General features: G+C 34.0%; 1 pseudogene; it reads right to left on the bottom strand.

Moving 5' to 3' along the window:
- Nucleotides 1-1,452: 1,452 nt before the first annotated feature.
- LOC140888593 (RNA polymerase II C-terminal domain phosphatase-like 4) lies at nt 1,453-21,111 on the bottom strand (annotated as a pseudogene).
- Nucleotides 21,112-21,442: the final 331 nt, after the last annotated feature.

Below are 21,442 nucleotides of genomic sequence, written 5' to 3'. Positions count from 1 at the left end.
TAAAAAACTTTGACCTTGATTCAAATTTTTTATAATTGTACATATTACTTTTATGTCATCGCCAATATTTAACTATTACATTTATATCCTTATATGTATATTGTAACATCATCTGACAACATAATTGTTATAGTTTTTAGATTTTTTGAGGAGGATAAATAATTAATTTTGTAAATTTCAACTTTTACATGTATGATATTTATGTGTTAGTTTGGTATTTATTTATTATTTTGGATTAAAACTTGACTCCACATAAATTGATTTATTTCAACACCGATGTGTAATTTATATATATATATATATATATATTATAATAACGTTAAAAATATGATATTTGTTATATTTATGAACCCATGATATAATTATTTAGTTCAATAGGTCCTTGCGCAAATTAAAATACATAAGATTTATTGTTGAAAAAATGTCATTCCATCTACAAAAAATAAAAACTAAAGTATTTTGATGTTTCAATCTTTTAGGAAACTGAATAAGTATTTAATTTAATTAGTTCACTTTATCTACAAGAAAATAAAAACTAAAGTATTTTGTTATTTCAATTTTTTTGAAAACTGGAACCTTATCTTAAATGCACAAATTTTCAATTTTGATATTATCATAATAATTGATTTACAAAAGTATCCTCATAAAATTTATCAAATGTGTACTAACCAAGGACAAAGTTGAAAATACATAATAAAAAATTTTGACATTGGTTCAAACTTTTATAACTGGTATAGATAAGTAATATAATAAATTACTTTTAAGTCCTAGCCAATATTTAACTTTTACATTTATATCCTTATCTGTAATTATTTTTACATAAATTTGTGTAGAGTAAAAGGGCAAAGTTATAGATTCATAATTATAAAACCTTTTCCTTTTATTCACACTTTTATATAGGTAATATAATAATAATAATAATAATAATAATAATAATAATAATAATAGATAATAGATAGATTATTTACACTTTTATATAATTATAATTATAATAATTGATTGATAGATAATAGATGCTTCTTGTAACGTTTAATGATGGTTGCATTTGTGAGATACTTGATCAAGATAAGAGTTGGATTATTTATTCTCAAGACAGACTGCTATAGTGCTTATGGTTCTTGATAATTTGGCTGTGAAGACAACGATCGAGATAGTAGTAGTACAAATCTTGAAATTACAAACTACGAAACATTTTGAGAAATATGCACATCACACTATGACTCAAACCGTGTGAAATCAAGTTACAAAATACTGGCCAAATGAGAGGTCGTCGGGTCGATGCTCCAAGAATCAATGTGATTGTAATCAAAACAACAAAAACAGATCCTCAAACCTACATTCGAGCAAGCTACGGTGCTAACTCATCAAGTATATACACGTTTTGAGTTCAAAAATCAGTAAAGTAATTTGTCATCAGCCGTTAAGCATAGGGTATAACAAATAACAACTGGATCATTTATCTTTTGATTGACTGACAGGGAAATTTTCTTCTGGTTGCTTTTTCCACAAGTAGTTAGAAGCTTCAATCCACCGTGGATGTACCAGAAATTTCTTCTCCTGGACCGCCCAATGAGATTTATCGGTTCCTGCATCCAGAGAGACTACATGTGTCACCGATGAGTCGAGTTCCATTGAACATGTAGCTCCTAGTTGCATAGCCATTTTCCATAGAAGATGCTGCTCAGCCCGAAAATTGGTAGGAAAAACACGGCTGAAGACAATTTTGCAACCCATCAAGACCTCCTCACGAACTCTCTTTAGAACCTGCGAGCGTATACCAGATCAAAGTAGAAATTTTAGTGTCTACCATATATCTGCAAATGACTAACAATATATCATACAAACATGTAGGTAAACTAAACTAGCCAAATAATGCAAGTACTATCTCAGCTATTAATGATTCAAAAACATGATCAAGCAACTAACAGATCACATTGATAAATAGTTCAGATTATTGACATGGATGTTCCGGAATCACTTTACACTGATTATCACGAGCCAGTCACAGGCCTTTATACGTCTATTTAACAGATAGTTTATATGAACTTTTTACCACTTTATAAATCTTTTGTCTACAAAATTAGATATTAATGTTCATTTGATAATTTAGACACTAAAGAAATCTATCGTCTACATATTTAGATATTAATGTTCATTTGATAGTTTAGATTTACAAGATGAATGTATGGCTCAAGTCCAAATAATTGTTCAAGCAAAACTCTGTTAAAGTTTTCACACATTCAAACTGATTGAGGTTGAACTCGACAAAAACGCAAATGCCAATAATATTTGCCTGTCTCGCGTCTCGGTCCACCAGATTATCATCACGCCCTTAAAGGAGAAAACTTCTATCAATACAATGAACTAGAAAATAAATAAGATAAATTTTTTTTGAAGGTAACGGGATCAAGTACCGGGTCAAAGAACAAACTGTGGATCCGCTGAAGAACTCTCAGAACAGTTGTCAGCGCACCATCACTCTCACTTTCATCACTTCTAAGTTCAGAAAGTGATTTACAATTGAAGCCAAATTGCTTGCTACTTGACGCAAAGTAGTGGTATCTCTCCATTAATATCAAATTCTCCTTGTGCTTCTTCCATACCTAAATAAAAAAAAAAACATCCAAGAAATTTCCCAAGAAAAACTTTAGATGACAAGTAGCACAAATGCAAGCATACTACAAATACAAACAAAGAGCTTCTTCAGCAGAATGACTAGAATTAAAGAAGTAGGATTACAAAGATAATGCACAAGTTATACATCAGAATTTCAGCTCAACTATGGTAACATAATATTTCTCAATATACTTTAAGGTCGAGGAAAAAAATGTTGAGATTGATAAGCGAAGCCTTTTTGCTCTGCTGTTGTAAGAAAAACCCAACTGGCTCAAAAAACAGTATAATCCACCAAAACCAAACTAGATCATCTTGTTACTCAATAGTGGCTAAAATTGAACACCTTCTAGTCCAGTCAAGGCGCATGGCCACGCTACAAAACATGTAACACTTGGTACATGCCACAATACCACCTTACTCCTTAATTCTACAAGACTTGAACAACAATATAATTTACTTTATCCAAGAAGTATAACACTACAGAGTACCTAGTTCGACAAGATAAATGTACGTGAAAATAGTGCAAAGTCATCTTTTTGACAAGGTCATAATACTGACTATTCAAAAGTTGAGATTCAGCTCCTAAATTGCAATTTTTGCTGTTTTGTTTACAGAGTTAAATCGTTCGGTTAGATGTTAAATTTAAAACATTAGCAACGTTAGGGTCAACCTCAAGCATTAGATATTCAATGGTAAATAGGGGAAGTAATTTTTATAGAAAGTTTCTTGTTATAAAATAAAACGAAAGTTCTAAACAGGCTAATTGAAAAAAATGAACATATTAAAAGCATTGTTATTTTCCCAAATAAACACAAATCATAAGATAGAAACATGAAAAACACAACAAAAATATGATATAAAAGAACCACATTACCGCTTCAGTGTCGTCAAGAATGAGAACAGCACTTTCTTGCCCCAAAACAATATCTAAACCCTTTTGATGTCTTTGTGTGCAATCCCCTTGAGCAATTATTCGGGAATTGAAGTAAACATCCCCCGGGTCAAGCAACTTTGCCATTTCCAAGGCATAGGAACGTTCACCCATAGTGTATATGCACATCTCAAACATATCACTAGCACTTTTAAGGAAGGTGTGTACAAATTGTTAGGTCAACGTTAAATGGTTTGTCGGGAAACATATTTAATGCTAGTTGGATGGTGGACTACAGATGGCTGGTAAGGACGCGTGAATTAAATTCACGCGTACCGGGAGCTCTATATATAGAGCTCCATTTCTTCAGTTTTAAATATCCCAAAATCAGAGAGCATAGGAAATAAGAAACAAAAAAAGGAGTTTTTTGGGTTTTCTTTAGTATTCTCTTGTGTGAGTTAAAGAAATTATTTCTCGGTAGTACTTGGGTGGATCGTGTGAGAGATATAGTGTTTTGTATACACTTGTAATATTTCTCCGGTTATAAATATTTGCAGCAGCTCCGTGGACGTAGCCTATATTGGGTGAACCACGTAAATCTTTGGTGTTTTTGTTGATTATTTTTATTCCGCATTTATTATCGTCATGATCGCTTCGGCATAATCCATAACAACTGGTATCAGAGCTGTTACGGTGTCCGGGAGCCTTGGTGAAATTTTTTTTAAAATTCTGAGTATGCTCTGTGGTTGCAGCTTTGTCTGATCTTCCACATCAGAAAAGATTTTTTGAAATTTTATTAAGGCAGTAGAAGCGATGGCCGGAAATGACGGATCAGGACCGGGAATCAATAAGTTCGACGGTACAGATTTTACGTTCTGGCGGTTACAGATTAAAGATTATCTATATAGCAAGAAGCTACATCAACCTCTATCCGGGGTGAAGCCAGAAAAGATGGAGGATGATGAATGGGAGCTTCTTGACCGACAAGTGTTAGGGGTAATACGATTGACCCTAACAAAGAACGTGGCGCATAACGTGGCGGAGGCAAAAACCACGGAAGAGATGATGTCCATTTTGTCGGACATGTACGAGAAGCCATCAGCAAATAATAAAGTGTTCCTCATGAAAAAGTTATTCAACTTGAAAATGGAGGAAGGTGCTTCGGTGGCGGCACACATCAATGAATTTAACACGATTGTTTCCCAGCTAACATCGGTTGAAATCAAATTTGATGATGAGACTCGTGCACTTATTCTTTTGGAGTCTTTACCAAATGCTTGGGAGCCGATGCGGGCAGCGGTTAGCAATTCTGCTGGAAAAGGAAAGTTACAATTCAATGATGTCAGAGATCGAATCCTTGGTGAAGAAGTTCGCATGAGGGATTCGGGAGAAGCAACATCATCGAGATCTGCCCTAAATCTCGAAAACAGAACTAGGGGCAGGAGTAGCGAAAAAGGTTCTAACCGATGGCGTGGCAGATCCAAATCAAGAACTGGAAAAGACAAAAATACCTTTGAAAAGAAATTAAAGTGCTGGAGCTGTGGTGAAACTGGTCACATGAAAAAGAACTGCAGATCACACAAGAATAATGCAAATGTTGTGACTGAGGAAGTACACGATGCTTTAGTGTTATCCATGGAAAGCCCTGTTGACTCTTGGGTTATGGATTCTGGAGCCTCGTTTCATACCACGGGTAATCGCGATGTATTCGATAATTACATTGCTGGCGATTACGGAAAAGTTTTCTTGGCAGATGGAAAACCTTTGGAGATTGTTGGTATGGGTGATATCAGTTTGAAAATGTCAAACGGATCTATCTGGAAAATCAATAAAGTCAGACATGTACCAAGACTGACGCGGAATCTGATCTCAGTGGGACAGCTCGATGACGAAGGTCATAAAGTGACCTTTGGTGATGGCTCTTGGAAAGTAAGCAAAGGAGCTATGATTATTGCTCGAGAAACAAAAACTGGAACCCTGTACATGACTTCCAATTGCAGAGACATATTAGCAGCTGTGGATGCTGGAGCTAATTCAAGTCTATGGCTTAGTAGGCTTGGAGATACGAGTGAGAAGGGAATGAAAATGCTTGTTTCAAATGGAAAGCTACCGGTATTAAAGATCGTTGAACACAAGCCGTGTGAAGCTTTATTTTTTGAAAAGTAGAAAAAGGTGAGCTTTTCAAAAGAGGTTAGAGAACCGAAATTGGCAGATTTGGAGCTGGTACATACTGACATATGTGGACCATCTCCTGTGTAATTCCTTGGAGATCACTCAAGATATTATGGCACTACTGTTGACGATTCGAGCGGGAAATTTTGGGTTTATTTTTTGAAAAATAAATCAGATGTTTATGAGACCTTTAAACAGTGGGAGTTAGCCATGAAAGATGTGATGGATTCACTGTCATCCAATCACATGTGGGAGTTGTCAGAACTTCCTGAAGGTAAAAAGATTTTATATAGCAAGTCGGAGTACCTGTTAGAACACGATGGTAGCAAGCGGTACAAAGAAATTCTTATTGTAAAAGGTGAAAAAGAAGTCATTGATTACACTGATATTTTCTCTCTGGTGGTAAAGTTAACTACTATCAGGACTGTACTTGGATTGATGGTAAAAGAAGATTTGAATCTGGAGCAGTTAAATGTAAAGACTGTGTTTCTTCATGGTGAGCTAGATGAAGAAATGAATCAATCACAGGGATTTGAAGTACGAGGGAAAGAGAAAATGATGTGCAAACTTCAGAAAAGCTTGTACGGTCTCAAACAAGCTCCAAGACAGTGGTACAAGAAGTTTGATGGTGTAATGAATAATGATGGTTTCCCGAGGTATCATGCTGATCACTGGTGTTATGTGAAGCTTGATGGTTCTTATATCATGTTACTGGTATATGTAGATGATATGTTGATAGCAGGAGTTTGTCTCAAGGAGATTGATAAACTAAAGATAGAATTTTCTATGAAGGATTTGGGTGCTACAAAACAAATCCTTGGAATCAGGATTCTTAGAGATCGGGTGAATGGAGTCTTGAAGCTTGAGAAGATTCCTGAAAGTAAAATTTCTGCTGATATTTTTACGAAGGTGGTGACCACTGACAAACTGAATTTGTGCTCGACTTCAGTTGGACTACAAGCGTAAATAAAGAAGGCATGAGCTGCTGTATTGACTGTGTGAAGCCATGATTGAGATCAAGTCTTCAAGTGGGAGAAATGTGTTGTGGATTATACCAAAGCGAACACGACGATAATAGAAATTGCGAAATAAAATAATCTTCAAGAACACCAAAGATTTACGTGGTTCACCCAATATAGACTACGTCCACGGAGCTGCTGCAAATCTTTATTACCGGAGAAATATTACAAGTGTATACAAAACACTATATCTCTCCACACCCAAGCCTCGAGTATTACCGAGAAAATATTTCTCTAACTCACACAAGAGATCACAAAAAAAAAAGAACAATTCTTTTTTTTTACTCTTTATTTTCTTCTCTACTGTCAATACAAAAGAGAAGAATGAGATACAATAACTGAAATAAGGGAGCTCTATTTATAGTAGATCCTTCATTCTTCTTTCTTCAAACATTCGATGTGAGATTCTTTAATGGGCCTCACCCTTAACAATTCTCCCACTTGAAGACTTGATTTCAATCATGGCTTCACACAGTCAATGCAGTAACTCATCCCTCCTTGCTTATACTTGCAATCCAACTGAAGTCGAACACAACTTCAGTTTGTCAGTGGTCACCGCCTTTGTGAACATATCAGCTGGATTTTTACTTCCAGAAATCTTCTCAAGCATCAAGATTCCATCTTCCAAAACTGATCTGATAAAATGGTACCGAACCTGTATATGCTTCGTCCTAGCATGATAAACAGAATTCTTTGCCGAATGAATAGCACTCTGATTGTCACAGTGTAATGTGCTATCCTCAAGCTTCTGACCCAACTCTTCAAAGAATGATCTCAACCAAATCATCTCTTTGCTCGCTTCCGTGACTGCAACGTACTCAGCTTCAGTAGTCGAAAGTGCAACAATCTTTTGCAATTTGGACACCCAACTTACTGCCGTACCACCCAATGTGAACACATATCCAGTAGTACTCTTTCTGCCATCTAAGTCACTACCCATGTCGGCATCGGCATATCCTTGTAAGTCCTGATTAGTCCTCTTGAAGCATAGAGATAAACCAGCAGTACCTTTCAAGTATCTGAGAATCCACTTCACTGCTTCCCAGTGTTGTTTTCCCGGATTGCTCATAAACCTGCTCACAACTCCCACTGCATGTGCTATGTCTGGTCTGGTGCACACCATTGCATACATGAGGTTTCCGACAGCAGAGGCATAAGGAATCTTATTCATATAAGCATGCTCCTGCTCCGTCGATGGTGATTGGACTTTGGTTAGTTTGAAATGACTAGCCAAAAGAGTACTAACTGGTTTATCTTCATCCATGTTGAATCTGCTAAGCACCTTTTTCACGTACTTTGCCTGAGATAACTTCAAGGCTCCGTTCACCCGATCTCTTGAGATCCTCATTCCAAGGATTTGCTTTGCAGCACCCAAATTCTTCATTGCAAATTTTTTTGATAATTCTCTCTTGAGTTTATCAATCTCCACCAGACACGATCCTGCTATCAACATGTCATCCACATATAGCAGTAGAATGATATAAGAACCATTAATCTTCTTCATATAACAACAGTGATTCGCCTGACACCTCAGGAAACCGTTGTTATTCATGAATCCATCAAACTTCTTGTAACACTGTCTTGGAGCTTGTTTGAGACCGTACAAGCTCTTCTGAAGTTTGCATACCATTTTCTCCTTCCCTCGTACTTCAAATCCCTGTGGCTGCTTCATATAAATTTCTTCATCCAAGTCACCATGAAGAAACGCCGTCTTTACATCCAACTGATCCAGATGTAAGTCTTCCTTAGCCACTAGTCCAAGTACAGTTCTGATAGTGGTTAACTTCACCACTGGAGAGAAAATCTCGATATAATCAACGCCTTCCCGCTGTTGAAAACCTTTCACAACAAGTCTCGCCTTGTACCGCTTGCTACCGTCAACTTCTTCTTTGATCCGGTACACCCACTTGTTGTGTAATGTCTTTTTGTCTTTCGGAAGTTCTGTTAACTCCCAAGTCTGATTGGATGATAGTGAATTCATCTCGTCTTTCATGGCTAACTCCCACTTGATTGAATCATCATTTTGCATCGCTTCATCAAAGGTCTCTGGTTTACCTTTATATGTCAGCAAAATATAATGAAGTGCAGGGGAGTATTTCTGAGGTGGTCTGATTGTTCTTGACGATCTCCTGAGTTCAATCACCGAAGTTTTTGGATCAACTTCTTGTGCAGTTTCTTCTTCCTGCTTACTATCCTTCGACTCATTCATAGAAATATCTATCAATGGCACTTCATTTGACTTCTGGACTTCAGGACATTTATCTCCTGCTGCAATGTCTGACTTGTCCTTGTACAAAACTTGCTCATTGAAAATGACATCTCTACTTCGAATGATCTTTCGATTTTGGTCATCCCAGAATCGATAACCAAAATCATTATCTCCATAACCAATAAAGAAACATTTCTTTGATTTCGGATCAAGTTTCGTTCTACTGGCTGAACCGATGTGAACATATGAGAGACAACCAAACACTTTCAAGAACGAAAGGTTTACTCCTTTGCTGCTCCAGACCTCATCTGGTATTCTGCAATCAAGTGGTACCGAAGGTCCTTTGTTGATCAGATACGCTGCAGTGTTAACTGCATCAGCCCAGAATGATTTTGGCAGTCCTGCGTGCAATCTCATGCTCCTGGCACGTTCATTCAGGGTTCTGTTCATTCTTTCAGCCACACCATTTTGTTGAGGTGTACCAGGAATGGTTTTCTCCATCTTGATCCCGTTTTGTGCACAATACTTCTTGAACTCAAAATCTTCATATTCTCCTCCGTTATCAGACCGTAAGCACTTCACCTTTAAGTTGGTCTCATTTTTCACCATGACTTTCCACCTCTTAAAGGTTTCGTAAACATCAGATTTATTTTTTAAAAAATAAACCCAAACCTTCCTGCTCGAATCATCAATAAATGTGACATAATATCGTGAGCCGCCAAGGGATGTCACAGGAGATGGTCCCCATACATCAGTATGAATCAAATCCAACTTTGCTGCTTTTGGTTCTCTACCGCCTTTCGAAAAGCCACCCTTTTCTGTTTTCCAAAAACACAACTTTCACATAATTTGTGTTCGATAAATTTTAACTCCGGTAGCTTTCCTTTTGATATCAGCATCTCCATTCCCTTCTCACTCATATGTCCAAGTCTACAATGCCATAGACTTGAGTTGGCTCCAGCATCCATAGCTGCTAACATTTCTCTGCAACTGGAATTCATATAAAGAGTTCCAGTTTTTGTTCCTCGAGCAATAATCATGGCCCGTTTGCTAACTTTCCAAGAGCCATCACCAAAGGTCACTTTATGGCCTTCGTCATCGAGCTGTCCCACTGAGATTAGATTCCGGGTCAACTTTGGTACATGCCTCACTTTGTTGAGCTTCCAGATAGATCCGTTTGACATTTTCAAACTGACATCACCCATACCAGCTATTTCCAAAGGTTTTCCATCAGCCAGGAAAACTTTTCCGTAATTACCAATAGTGTAATTACTGAATAGCTCACGATCACTAGTGGTATGAAACGAAGCTCCCGAATCCATAACCCAAGAATCAACCGGGCTTTCTATGGATAGTACTAAGGCATCATGTACATTCTCAGTAACAATATTTGCATTATTCTTGGGTGATTTGCAGTCCTTTTTCATATGAGCAGTTTCACCACAGCTCCAGCACTTCAATTTATTTTCAAAAGTATTTTTGTCTTTTCCAGTTCTTGATTTGGATCTGCCACGCCATCGGTTAGAACCTTTTTCGCTGCTCCTGCCTCTGCCTCTATTCTCGAGATTAAGAGCAGATCTCGATGATGTCGCTTCTCCCGAATCCATCCTGCGAACTTCTTCACCAAGAATTCGATCTCTGACATCATTGAATTGTAATTTTCCTTTGTCAGCAGAATTACTAACCGCTGCCCGCATCGGCTCCCAAACATTTGGTAAAGACGCCAAAAGAATAAGTGCACGGATCTCATCATCAAACTTGATTTCCACCGATGTTAGCTGGAAAACAATCGTGTTGAATTCATTGATGTGTGCCGCCACCGAAGCACCTTCCTCCATCTTCAAGTTGAATAACTATTTCATGAGGAACACTTTATTATTTGCTGATGGCTTCTCGTACATGTCCAACAAAATGGACATCATCTCCTCCGTGGTTTTTGCCTCCGACACGTTGTGTGCCACGTTCTTTGTTAGGGTCAATCGTATTACACCTAACATCTGTCGGTCAAGGAGCTCCCACTCATCATCCTCCATCTTTTCTGGCTTCTCCCCGGATAGAGGTTGATGTAGCTTCTTGCTGTACAAATAGTCTTTAATCTGTAACCGCCAGAACGTAAAATCTGTACCGTCGAACTTATTGATTCCAGGTCCCGATCCGTCATTTCCGACCATCGCTTCTCCTGCCTTAATAAAATTTCAAAAAATCTTTTCTCCAAGGCTCCTGAACACCGTAACAGCTCTGATACCAATTGTTGTGGATTATACCGAAGCGAACATGACGATAATAGAAATTACGAAATAAAATAATCTTCAAGAACACCAAAGATTTACGTGGTTCACCCAATATAGGCTATGTTCATGGAGCTGCTGCAAATCTTTATTACCGAAGAAATATTACAAGTGTATACAAAACACTATATCTCTCCACACCCAAGCCTCGAGTATTATCGAGAAAATATTTCTCTAACTCACACAAGAGATCACCGAAAAAAAGAACAATTCTTTTTTCCTACTCTTTATTTTCTTCTCTACTGTCAATACAAAAGAGAAGAATGAGATACAATAACTGAAATAAGTGAGCTCTATTTATAATAGATCCTTCATTCTTCTTTCTTCAAACATTCGATGTGGGATTCTTTAATGGGCCTCACCCTTAACAAAATGTTAGGTCAACATTAAATGGTTTGTCGGGAAACATATTTAATGCTAGTTGGATGGTGGACTGCAGATGGCTGGTGAGGACGCGTGAATTAAATTCACGCGTACCGAGAGCTCTATAAATAAAGCTCCATTTCTTCAGTTTTAAATATCCCAAAATCAGAGAGCATAGGAAATAAGAAACAAAGAAAGGAGTTTCTTGGGTTTTTTTTAGTGTTCTCTTGTGTGAGTTAGAGAAATTATTTCTCGGTAATACTCGGGTGTTGGGATCGTGTGAGAGATATAGTGTTTTGTATACACTTGTAATATTTCTCCGGTTATAAATATTTGCAGCAGCTCCGTGGACGTAGCCTATATTGGGTGAACCACGTAAATCTTTGGTGTTCTTGTTGATTATTTTTATTCCGCATTTATTATCGTCATGATCGCTTCGGCATAATCCATAACACAAATGACCTCAACTTGGTCATCATCCGCGACAACTCCAGTCTAAATAGATCTCTCTTCAAAGTATCTTGCAAATTAAAAATAAAGGGAATTACACTCAGGTTAGACTTTAGAGTTCAAAGCAGAAAATGAGCAGCGTAACATGGTTCTCACGGTATAAAAAATTAGAGTAGTAAAAACACTTAAAAGGGAAAGAAGTGATAGGTGAATGCACATCATATTTCTAGTTTTAGAGGAATGCTGGGATAAAATACCATACTGACTGTGTTAAACCATCTCGATTGATGGCAAAGACAGATACAAGTTTTAAGTTAATTAACAAATTGGAATGCCTTACAGTTAGGAGAAAAAATCATGCTAGTCAAAAACGATTATTAGTTATTGAAAGAATGTGGTCCAGTATAAGGATTCATCTTTTTATCATTATAATATAAGAGAGAAATTTCAACATGGGCAATTCGATGCATGGACAGATAATAAATATACATTCCTTGAAACCCTTTAGCTAACAGGCATCAAATTTCCAGGGTAAATATCTTCAACTAGATGTAGGTACTAAATAAATATTTTTTTGCTTGAAACAGAGCCTTTTCTTGTGTCTAGTACTATCAAAATGCCAACACTAGCACGTAATAAAAGAAAGTCTGAATTTTCCACGGAAGCCGGGGATTCTCAAAGAAACTATCATATCAAGTACACAGCACAGCATGAGAAATAATTTACTGCTTGATTCTACAATTAGTATCAAGACGATGGGTCACAAGTTCAATTCCACCAAGTTACAAGTTGAACCGATTTTGGAAGAGGATTGTTGGTGAGCAAAAAGTAATCAATTAAAACATGTCACTGCTACACTATTTCTATCGTTAGTAACAGCTATTGCCTCAGACATAACTGCAAGAATTTGGACCTAAAAAAAGATGACCAAACCAAGACCACAATAGGTTGAAGTAAAATTAACCTGGCAAAGCATCTCTTTGGTCAATTAAGTATCCCTCTTTTGCTGTCACATCCGCAAGCCGAGTTGAATTAAGCAATGTATGATCTAAATCAAGAACCAAGTAAAGCTTTTTATGATGTAACAACTTCTTCAAGTCCTTCTCACGTAAACGGGAGATTCATCATTGGCAAGCCTTAAGTTCTGCATGAAACATGAAGTTAATTTGAAAATTGGAAAACAGCAATTTAGAAAGGGAAATTGTGTTCAATAATGCAATTTCTCAAATGTAATCAAACAAGAATGAGAATATTAAAATAAGCAGCAGTTGGAATTAACTGTTTACATGTGGTGGCATGAAACTAACAAAATACATTTTTCGAATTTATTCCTTTCATTTTCACTCAAAACAACCATTTCTCAATTCTGTATCACAGCAATATGAAAACTGATCCAATGCCATACATGAATGCGAATTCGGGCAACAACCTGAGCAGCTCTGGAATGAAGAAATACATTCCATTCCATGTATAATGTATTTACTTAATTTTGGTGTTGCTAATTGTTTCACTTCACTTGAGCTAAGTTTCTTAATTGAGGCTTAAATTGTACTGAAAACATAAAATTTTTATTTTGATTAAAGGATTTTTCGTGTCCTTTTTACTCCTAGAGGGAACTGGGAGCTGAAATAGGGCATTTTGATTGGTGTTGAGAGCAACAGACACACAAAGTGGCACCATTTTCAAAATATATTTTCTAGGGATAAAATATTGCAGGATATAATAATATTTTTCAAAAAATTAACCTTGTGTATGTACCCAAATGGAACACCAGATTCGTCATCCATTTTAACACCGCATTTCATGCACATTCCCGCATAAATGCCAGGATGTAGGCACTTATTCGTCTTCGAAGATGACTCTGCATCCAGGAATCAAGCAGAACCAAGGAATTAGTCATCTAAAAAAAAAGGCAAGGCTCACAACAAATCTAGGAGAATCAGACAAACAAATGAAACAATATGATGCATGAAAATTGCATCTAACATAAAGATTTGCACTGGTTCACCTTGAGATGAGGAACTCGGTAGATCAGCAACGTTTTAATCATGTTAACACTGATTTTTCATTTTTTTATCCTGTAATTTTCATGTATTTTTATTTTTATTTTTAGTCATATTATCGATGAATTTACATTATTAATTCCATAAATTGTATACTTTTTTTATATTTTTAATTATAATATATTATGATTTTCATATTTTAAAACTTTTAAAATTTAAATGAATTAAATAAAAAACAATCAACTAAATATTATTCAAAATATTTTTAAACTAAATATCATCTTATAAAATACATAATATAAATAAAATGATAAATAATAATATTAAAAATGAAAATTCACCTTTAATATGACTAAAAAAATATACGGAAGTTGCAAGATAAAAAAAATGAAAATTCAATGTTAACAGGACTTAAAATGAAAAAAATCATGTAAGTACAAGACTAAAAATACGAATTCATTGTTAATATGACCAAAAATAAAAAAAATGCAAGTTACATTACTAAAATTGCGAATTTACTTTTAACAGGATCAAAAATGAAAATTGTGCAAATTACATGACCAAAAATATACGTCTCCCGGTTAAAATGATAACCATAAGAAGTAGTTAAATCATCATTGCTTTATTTAGGTATTTTTCGCTCCATTAGTTTTTTCAAATAATTTAGAATTTAAAAATAGATAAATATATAATCTATAGAAATTGTTATTAATTTTGTGTGGCCATACCAAAATATCAAACTGTTTCAATAAGATCTTTTATATATATATATATATGGGTTTTATTTCACGTTATTTAGGTTTGTAAATTGTGTATATATAGATTATTTAATGAAACATTCAATAGATTCAACATTATATTGTATCGAGTAATAAATAACATTATAAATACAAAGTAAATCTATAATTATGTATATTATCAGATTAAAAAATTTATACTTCGCAAAATATAATTAAACATTATTTAGGCGGTCCTCGGCGCACTGTTTTTGCCTAAGGCGGGTGGCCATATAGGTGGTCCAAGGTGCCTCGCGCTAAGACGGCTTAGGTGAATTAATCAGGAAGTCAATGAGTCAGTCAACAAAATTGAAATTTTAAAAAACTCTTAGCATTTCAAAATATAATATTTAGATCCAATTCATTCACCTAGAGGCTAGAAGTTTCACAAGCCCTTTGCCCACTACACTGTCTCAAACCGCCAATACTGCCCATTAGGTTAGATATTAGTATATATATTACTTATTTAGTATTAATATGGTCATGCATCTTTATTAATTATTTTGTTAGTTGCATTTGTATGAATTGCATTACATTGTATGAAGCTTATGTACGTATAAACATCATTTAATTTATGCATGTATTGAATGATTGATGATCATGTATAATTATCCATAAAAACTAGTTTAAAAGAATTTAACCACCTAAACATGAGGCCGTGGGCGGTCACTAACCAACCCACCATCGCCTATCGTCATTTATAATACTGCTCACTACCTCTAATCAATTATCATGACTTAAATGCTATATAATAGTATCTAAATACATTGACTATTTGATGCAATTTTCACTCAAAAAAGAGTGAAGAAACATTCGATTTTATTATATTCACAAAAAAAATTACATCCAATTCCTCAGTTTTCTAAAAGAGGTAGACGAACGACCACCTAGCGCCTAAATGTTTAGGCGGTGCTTATATGGTTTTTTTAGTCTAAATATCTAATTCTTTTTGTTTATCTTCATATTTTTCCAATAATTCCTTTTAGAGACACTGTCTTTCTATAAATGGAGGCGCCTTGAACACTGATTCTAATATATTCTTTTCTTTTTCCCCTAAGGGAGTTCCAAATTGGTGGAGTAGGTAAACTTTTGGCCAGAGGTTAGAAGTTCGATTCTCCCTACCAACACCTTCTTGGACTAGCCTGTCACACAGGACTTGCCTAGTGAAGTTTACCCGACTAACGTAATTTGCAGGCTATTGCGTTAGTCCGAAGGTTTACCAATGCACATCAAAGATAGTGGTTGCGGGTTCTCACGTCAAACAAAATTTGGTTTTTTTATTAAAATTAATTTTGAAAAAAATCTAATTAATATATGAGAACAAAAAAATGAATATTATTTGGATTAAAATATTAACTATAAGGAGTAGTTAAAAGATAATAGCTTATTTAAAAAAATATAACGGATTATATTAGTTATTTCCCACCATTTACCTGAGCTATGCTGGTGTTGATGCTCAATCGGTTCGACGTCTAATTGATTACAGTGGAATTGTGCAGTTTTCCCATAATCGAAGAAAGGCTAATATATATGTGCATGCATATTGTGGTAGTTGTCAATAATATAATCCATGCATATTCACAAGTCATATAAAATCGATTGAAGCGGGCACAACAATTATCATAATTTATTATTGAAGAGGAAGATATAAGAAATAGTAGTATTCGACGTATTAATAGATTTTATTAAATTAATAGATTCATGTGATTGTAAACATGAGTATACTATCCTATATTTCCAATCAATGTACCTACGATTTATCCTTGTTTTCTTTTTAATTTCAAAAGTAATGCAAATAAAGAAATAATAATAACGATGAAGGTTGAATTCAAAATTGGTAAGAAAAATTCAGTCAAAACTTCGAGAGAGATTTTCGGCTTGATTATCATAGTTTTATATATTAAAAAAATTAAAAAATTGTCTTTACTCCAAAATCCATTAAAAAAATTTATTGAACAACATAAAACTAGACATTTCAAAAATTCCTAATAGGATGAGCCAACCAAAAATGTCTAATAGGATGAGCCAACCAAAAAAAAAATTGTCTTCAAAAAATTATTGTGTTATCTACACTCTATTTCGTGTGTAAAATTTACTTACAAAATAACTCAAACCAAAAAAATAGAGTGTAAATATCAATTTCGATGCCTTTCATTCATATGTGTCGTCATAAAATATGTAATTGGTATCGATCGGTTGCTAAAAACTCATCTTGCATGTCATGTAGTGCTACTTGTGGTAGTTGCCACTAATATTATCCGATCCATATTCCACAAGTCATATGAAATCTTGAATTATATCAGGCTGAACAATTATCAGAACTAATTATGGAAGAGAAAGATAGTATTCTAGATATTAATGGATTTTTATTCAACTAATAGATTAATTAATAGCTTTATGTGATTGTAAACATGTGTATATCATATTTCCAATCAAATTGTCTATGATTTATCCTTGTTTTTTTTAAATGTATTTCAAAAGTAATGCAAAAAGATTGATAATTATAATACCGATGGAAGGTTAAATTCAAAATTGGTAAGAATAATTTAGTCAAAACTTCGCGAGAGATTATTCGTAGTTTTGACTAAATTATTCTTACCAATTTTGAATTTAACCTTCCATTATATATATATATATATATATATATATATATAGAGACTTGATCCCCCGCACCCTAGGGTGCGGGGGAATCCGTGCACACCCGTGCTCAAAATAATTTCGATTGACTTGAAATTTTTACGGTAGGATCGTTTTAAAAATACGAATACAACGATATATCATATGCTACAAATTTCAATCTCGATGGCCGGAATCGTGAAGATAGCCGGAAATAAGGTTAAATGTGCAATTTTTGGTCATTTTCACGATTTTGGCCATCAAAATTGAAATTTGTAGCATATGATATATCATTGGATTCGTATTTTTAAAACGATCCTACCATCAAAATTTCAAGTCAATCGAAATTATTTTAAGCACGGGTGTGCACGGATCCCCCGCACCCTAGGGTGCGGGGGATCAAGTCTATGTATATATATATATATATAAATTATTATCTATACTCCATAAACCAAAATCCATTAAAAGTTAAAATCTATTGAACAACATGCAACTAGACATTTAAAAAATGTCTAATAGGATTTTGCCAACAGTCTGTTTTGACCACCGATAAATTTACTGTGATACCCGTGACCAAATCTACGATATAATAAATAAAAATATCATTGTAATAAAAATATCTTTGTAAATTTAGTTTATCTACTAGCGAAATAAAATTAAGATTTTTAATTTTAGTTTTATTCTAAATTTCAGTTATCGTCTTAACATATAATTAGAATTTTTAAATGAATTTTACATTTAAATGAAATTATTATTTTTTGATTTGTATTATTTTAAAAATAATAATTTATCTTAATTGTCATATTAATGTGGAGTTATTAGTGTTTAAAATTTGTAACCAGTTTTGTAAATTCATATTCATTATGATATTAATTTCTTATTTTTAATTGAAAGCTTTTATTCATGTTTTGGGTATAAATTATTGCACAAAATAAAGTAAAAACCTCATTCTTCTAAATTTATATATTTAATTACAAGAAAACACATTAACTTGTGGGAATATATACATATATATACATATATATATATATATATTATTAGCTTATTTATATTAACGTATCTTTATAATTTTTAACAAATTATTTATATATATAGTTAAATTCACATTTATTAGAATTATTAGTTAGTCTTCAAATCATAATTAATTATATCGTAAATAGTCATTAATTTTTCTAACTTTTCCTCTACCCACTAACTTACGTTTTTTTTTGTTTATCATTATTTATTTTGTTTGCTCTATAAAATCTCAAAACCACTTTCATTTTTGAAACACAATTTAGAGAATTTGGGAAAAACCTTCTACATATTTTTGGCCATGGGAAATATCCGTATGTCTAAGAGATACATGCAATTTTGCATTTTATGGAAGTTAAGGATGCTTGAGGTATATAATTATTAAGTTATGTCATGAGGTTGATCATAGATGATGATCCACAGTAGTTTTCTGCTATACGAATTTGAGATCGAAGTAAGTGGGCTTCTACCTTTCTTGTGTGATATAAGTTTCTACATTTATATTTATTTTTGCGTGTGAGTTAAGTTTTATAACATAAATACTTATACTTTTGAAAATTCGATCGGCATGATAATATTCGTTTCACTTTGATATATATATTATTTGTTGGCTATTCATGATATTATTTGAAGCATGTTAGAATTATTTGGAAATATTTGAGATGCACTGTTAAGAGTCGATTTAGAAATGGTTAAGGAATTTCTGATAATTTGATTTGATTTGATTTGATATGGCCCTGATGCGGTGAGTTATAATAACCGTTCATTTGGCCTCGCCCCTTAGAGGAGTAACATATAAGGGACTGATCAGTAGAACCACAAAAAATGAGATAATTAACAGTGCAATATTTGCTTCGTATTTGTTCGAATTCAGCATGCTTATTTTGTTTCGAGATTATAAAATATACATGAGTACATGTAAATATATTTTGGTGTTTATCGTGCTCGATCGACCCCCACTTGCTGCGTGTTTCCCAAAACACTCACCCCCTTACTTTTCTCCCCAGATAAGAATGAAGATGAGTTAGATGACGAAGAACATAATAAGTTCTGAGGTTGGTGAGGATGGATCAGTTCAAGTTGAAGAAATATTTTTACTTTAAATTTCAGTTTCACTTCCGCATTGTTGCACTTGTGTTTTGTTCTCTGTAAAAACAGTTATGGTTTATGAAATAGACTGATTTTTGGCAAGACATGTACTATGAGACTTGTTGTTTCAATGTTAAATTGTTAAACAATGCCGATGTCAACTAGGCCCGGTTTCGGGGCGTGACATTTACAACTCAACTCACATATATTTATATGGCACGGTTATAAGTTAGTTTGCTGGGTCAAACCAATTTTGGATTTAGTTTGGCTCCCTCACATGACACATCGTTTTGACATGTTAAGAAATTTTCAATATTTCAACCAAATTGTATGTATGCATGTATATATGTATTTCAGAATGCGCATGTTTGTGACTTGTGAGTATATATGGTTAGTGGTTTATAAGGTCAAATAAAATTTTTGAAAATTAACTTGATTTTCGTCATATGTACAAAATCAGAATATTTCGAATTTGACCATTAGAAATTCAAAATTTTCCATCAACTATTTAAAGTCCACAGATACGTGACATTTTTTCTATCCAAAAAGAAGTAAGATTTTTATTTATCAAAAAAATCAAAGAAACGAAGTAGTAATGACAAAGATTGTCCTAACTTTGTTTCTTGCTAGTTGTCTTATCGGAGCCGTACTCTCCTCTCGTCCCAATTTTCACAGCAATTCTGGCCAGGTACGTCAACTTTGTTATTAAATGATTTTTTTGAAAAAATTTGACATTTTCTGTCGATATCTTTAACAAAATTCTTGCAAGTTGCATGTGCCATTTAAATATTGAACGAACTTATTTATAACTCGTACGTGTTTCGTATGCAGCATTTGCCTAAAGAGTGGTGTGTGATACAAACTGGTGCTCCACCTCCTAAGATGCAAGGATTTATAGATTATTCTTGTGGGGTGAACGATTGCAAACTTATCCAACCAGGTGCGGCGTGCTTCAATCCCAACAACTTATATGATCATTCATCATTCGCTCTCAACCAAGAGTATCGTCGTACTGGTATTTGCAATCGCGATATTGGAACTAAGACCACCGTTGATCCATGTAAATGATCTTCTTCCTATCTTTATGTTTGTGTGTTTAATTTGTCGAGTATATTGGTGTCATTGATTGATTAGTACCCTATTAACTTATCTTACGTTTATTATGTACAGCTTATGGTAATTGTCGCTATACATGAGTAGTGCAATGGATCATATCGGTGTACTTCCAGCAGAGAATTTGTCAAGGAGAACAAGAAGTATTTGATTATTAGACATAATATTGTCTTTTTTATGATCAGAAAAAAAAAAAAAAAACGTTGTGTTACTGTTATAAACAAACATATATATAAATCTTATATATGTTTCTCATTCATGTTATCTCCCATTTAGTTTTTTTTATAGATATACATTGCGTGTTAATTAATATAAGATAAGAGTAAATTAGAATTACTATTTCGGGTTAGTAGAGTAGATATACGTTTGAACAGATGTCAAGAGTTCGATTTTCTTTCCAACGCCTTCTCGGGCGAGCCTATTGCACGTGTTTCGCTCATGAATGTAGTTTACCGAACAAACGTGGTTTATACAAGCTATAACGTTAGCCGAGAGATTTACTTGGTGTGCATCGAAATATACAAAGCGGAGATACAGATTCTTACGCGATATAAAAAAATAAAAGTAATTAAATTATGAAGGAATTATTGTAAAATTAAAATGTTGAAAAACTATATATATATCCAATATTCATAATTCTCGTATCGCTAATTTTACAATCATTGAATTGAAAGAAAAAACAGATAAACTTTATATTTTCAAACATTTACTTTATTCAATAAATCATATGAAATGCTGAAGCCGCAACGATTAGCAGAATTAATTATTGAAGAGAAAAGACCAGAGAGTATTTAATTAGTATAATGACTTTTTTATTAAATAAATAAATTAATACTTTACATG

Source organism: Henckelia pumila, chromosome 3 (genome assembly GCF_033568475.1).
Source record: "Henckelia pumila isolate YLH828 chromosome 3, ASM3356847v2, whole genome shotgun sequence".
Taxonomy (NCBI): Eukaryota; Viridiplantae; Streptophyta; class Magnoliopsida; order Lamiales; family Gesneriaceae; genus Henckelia; species Henckelia pumila.
Note: the sequence above shows the minus strand (reverse complement) of the source record. Positions and strands in the feature narration are given on the sequence as shown.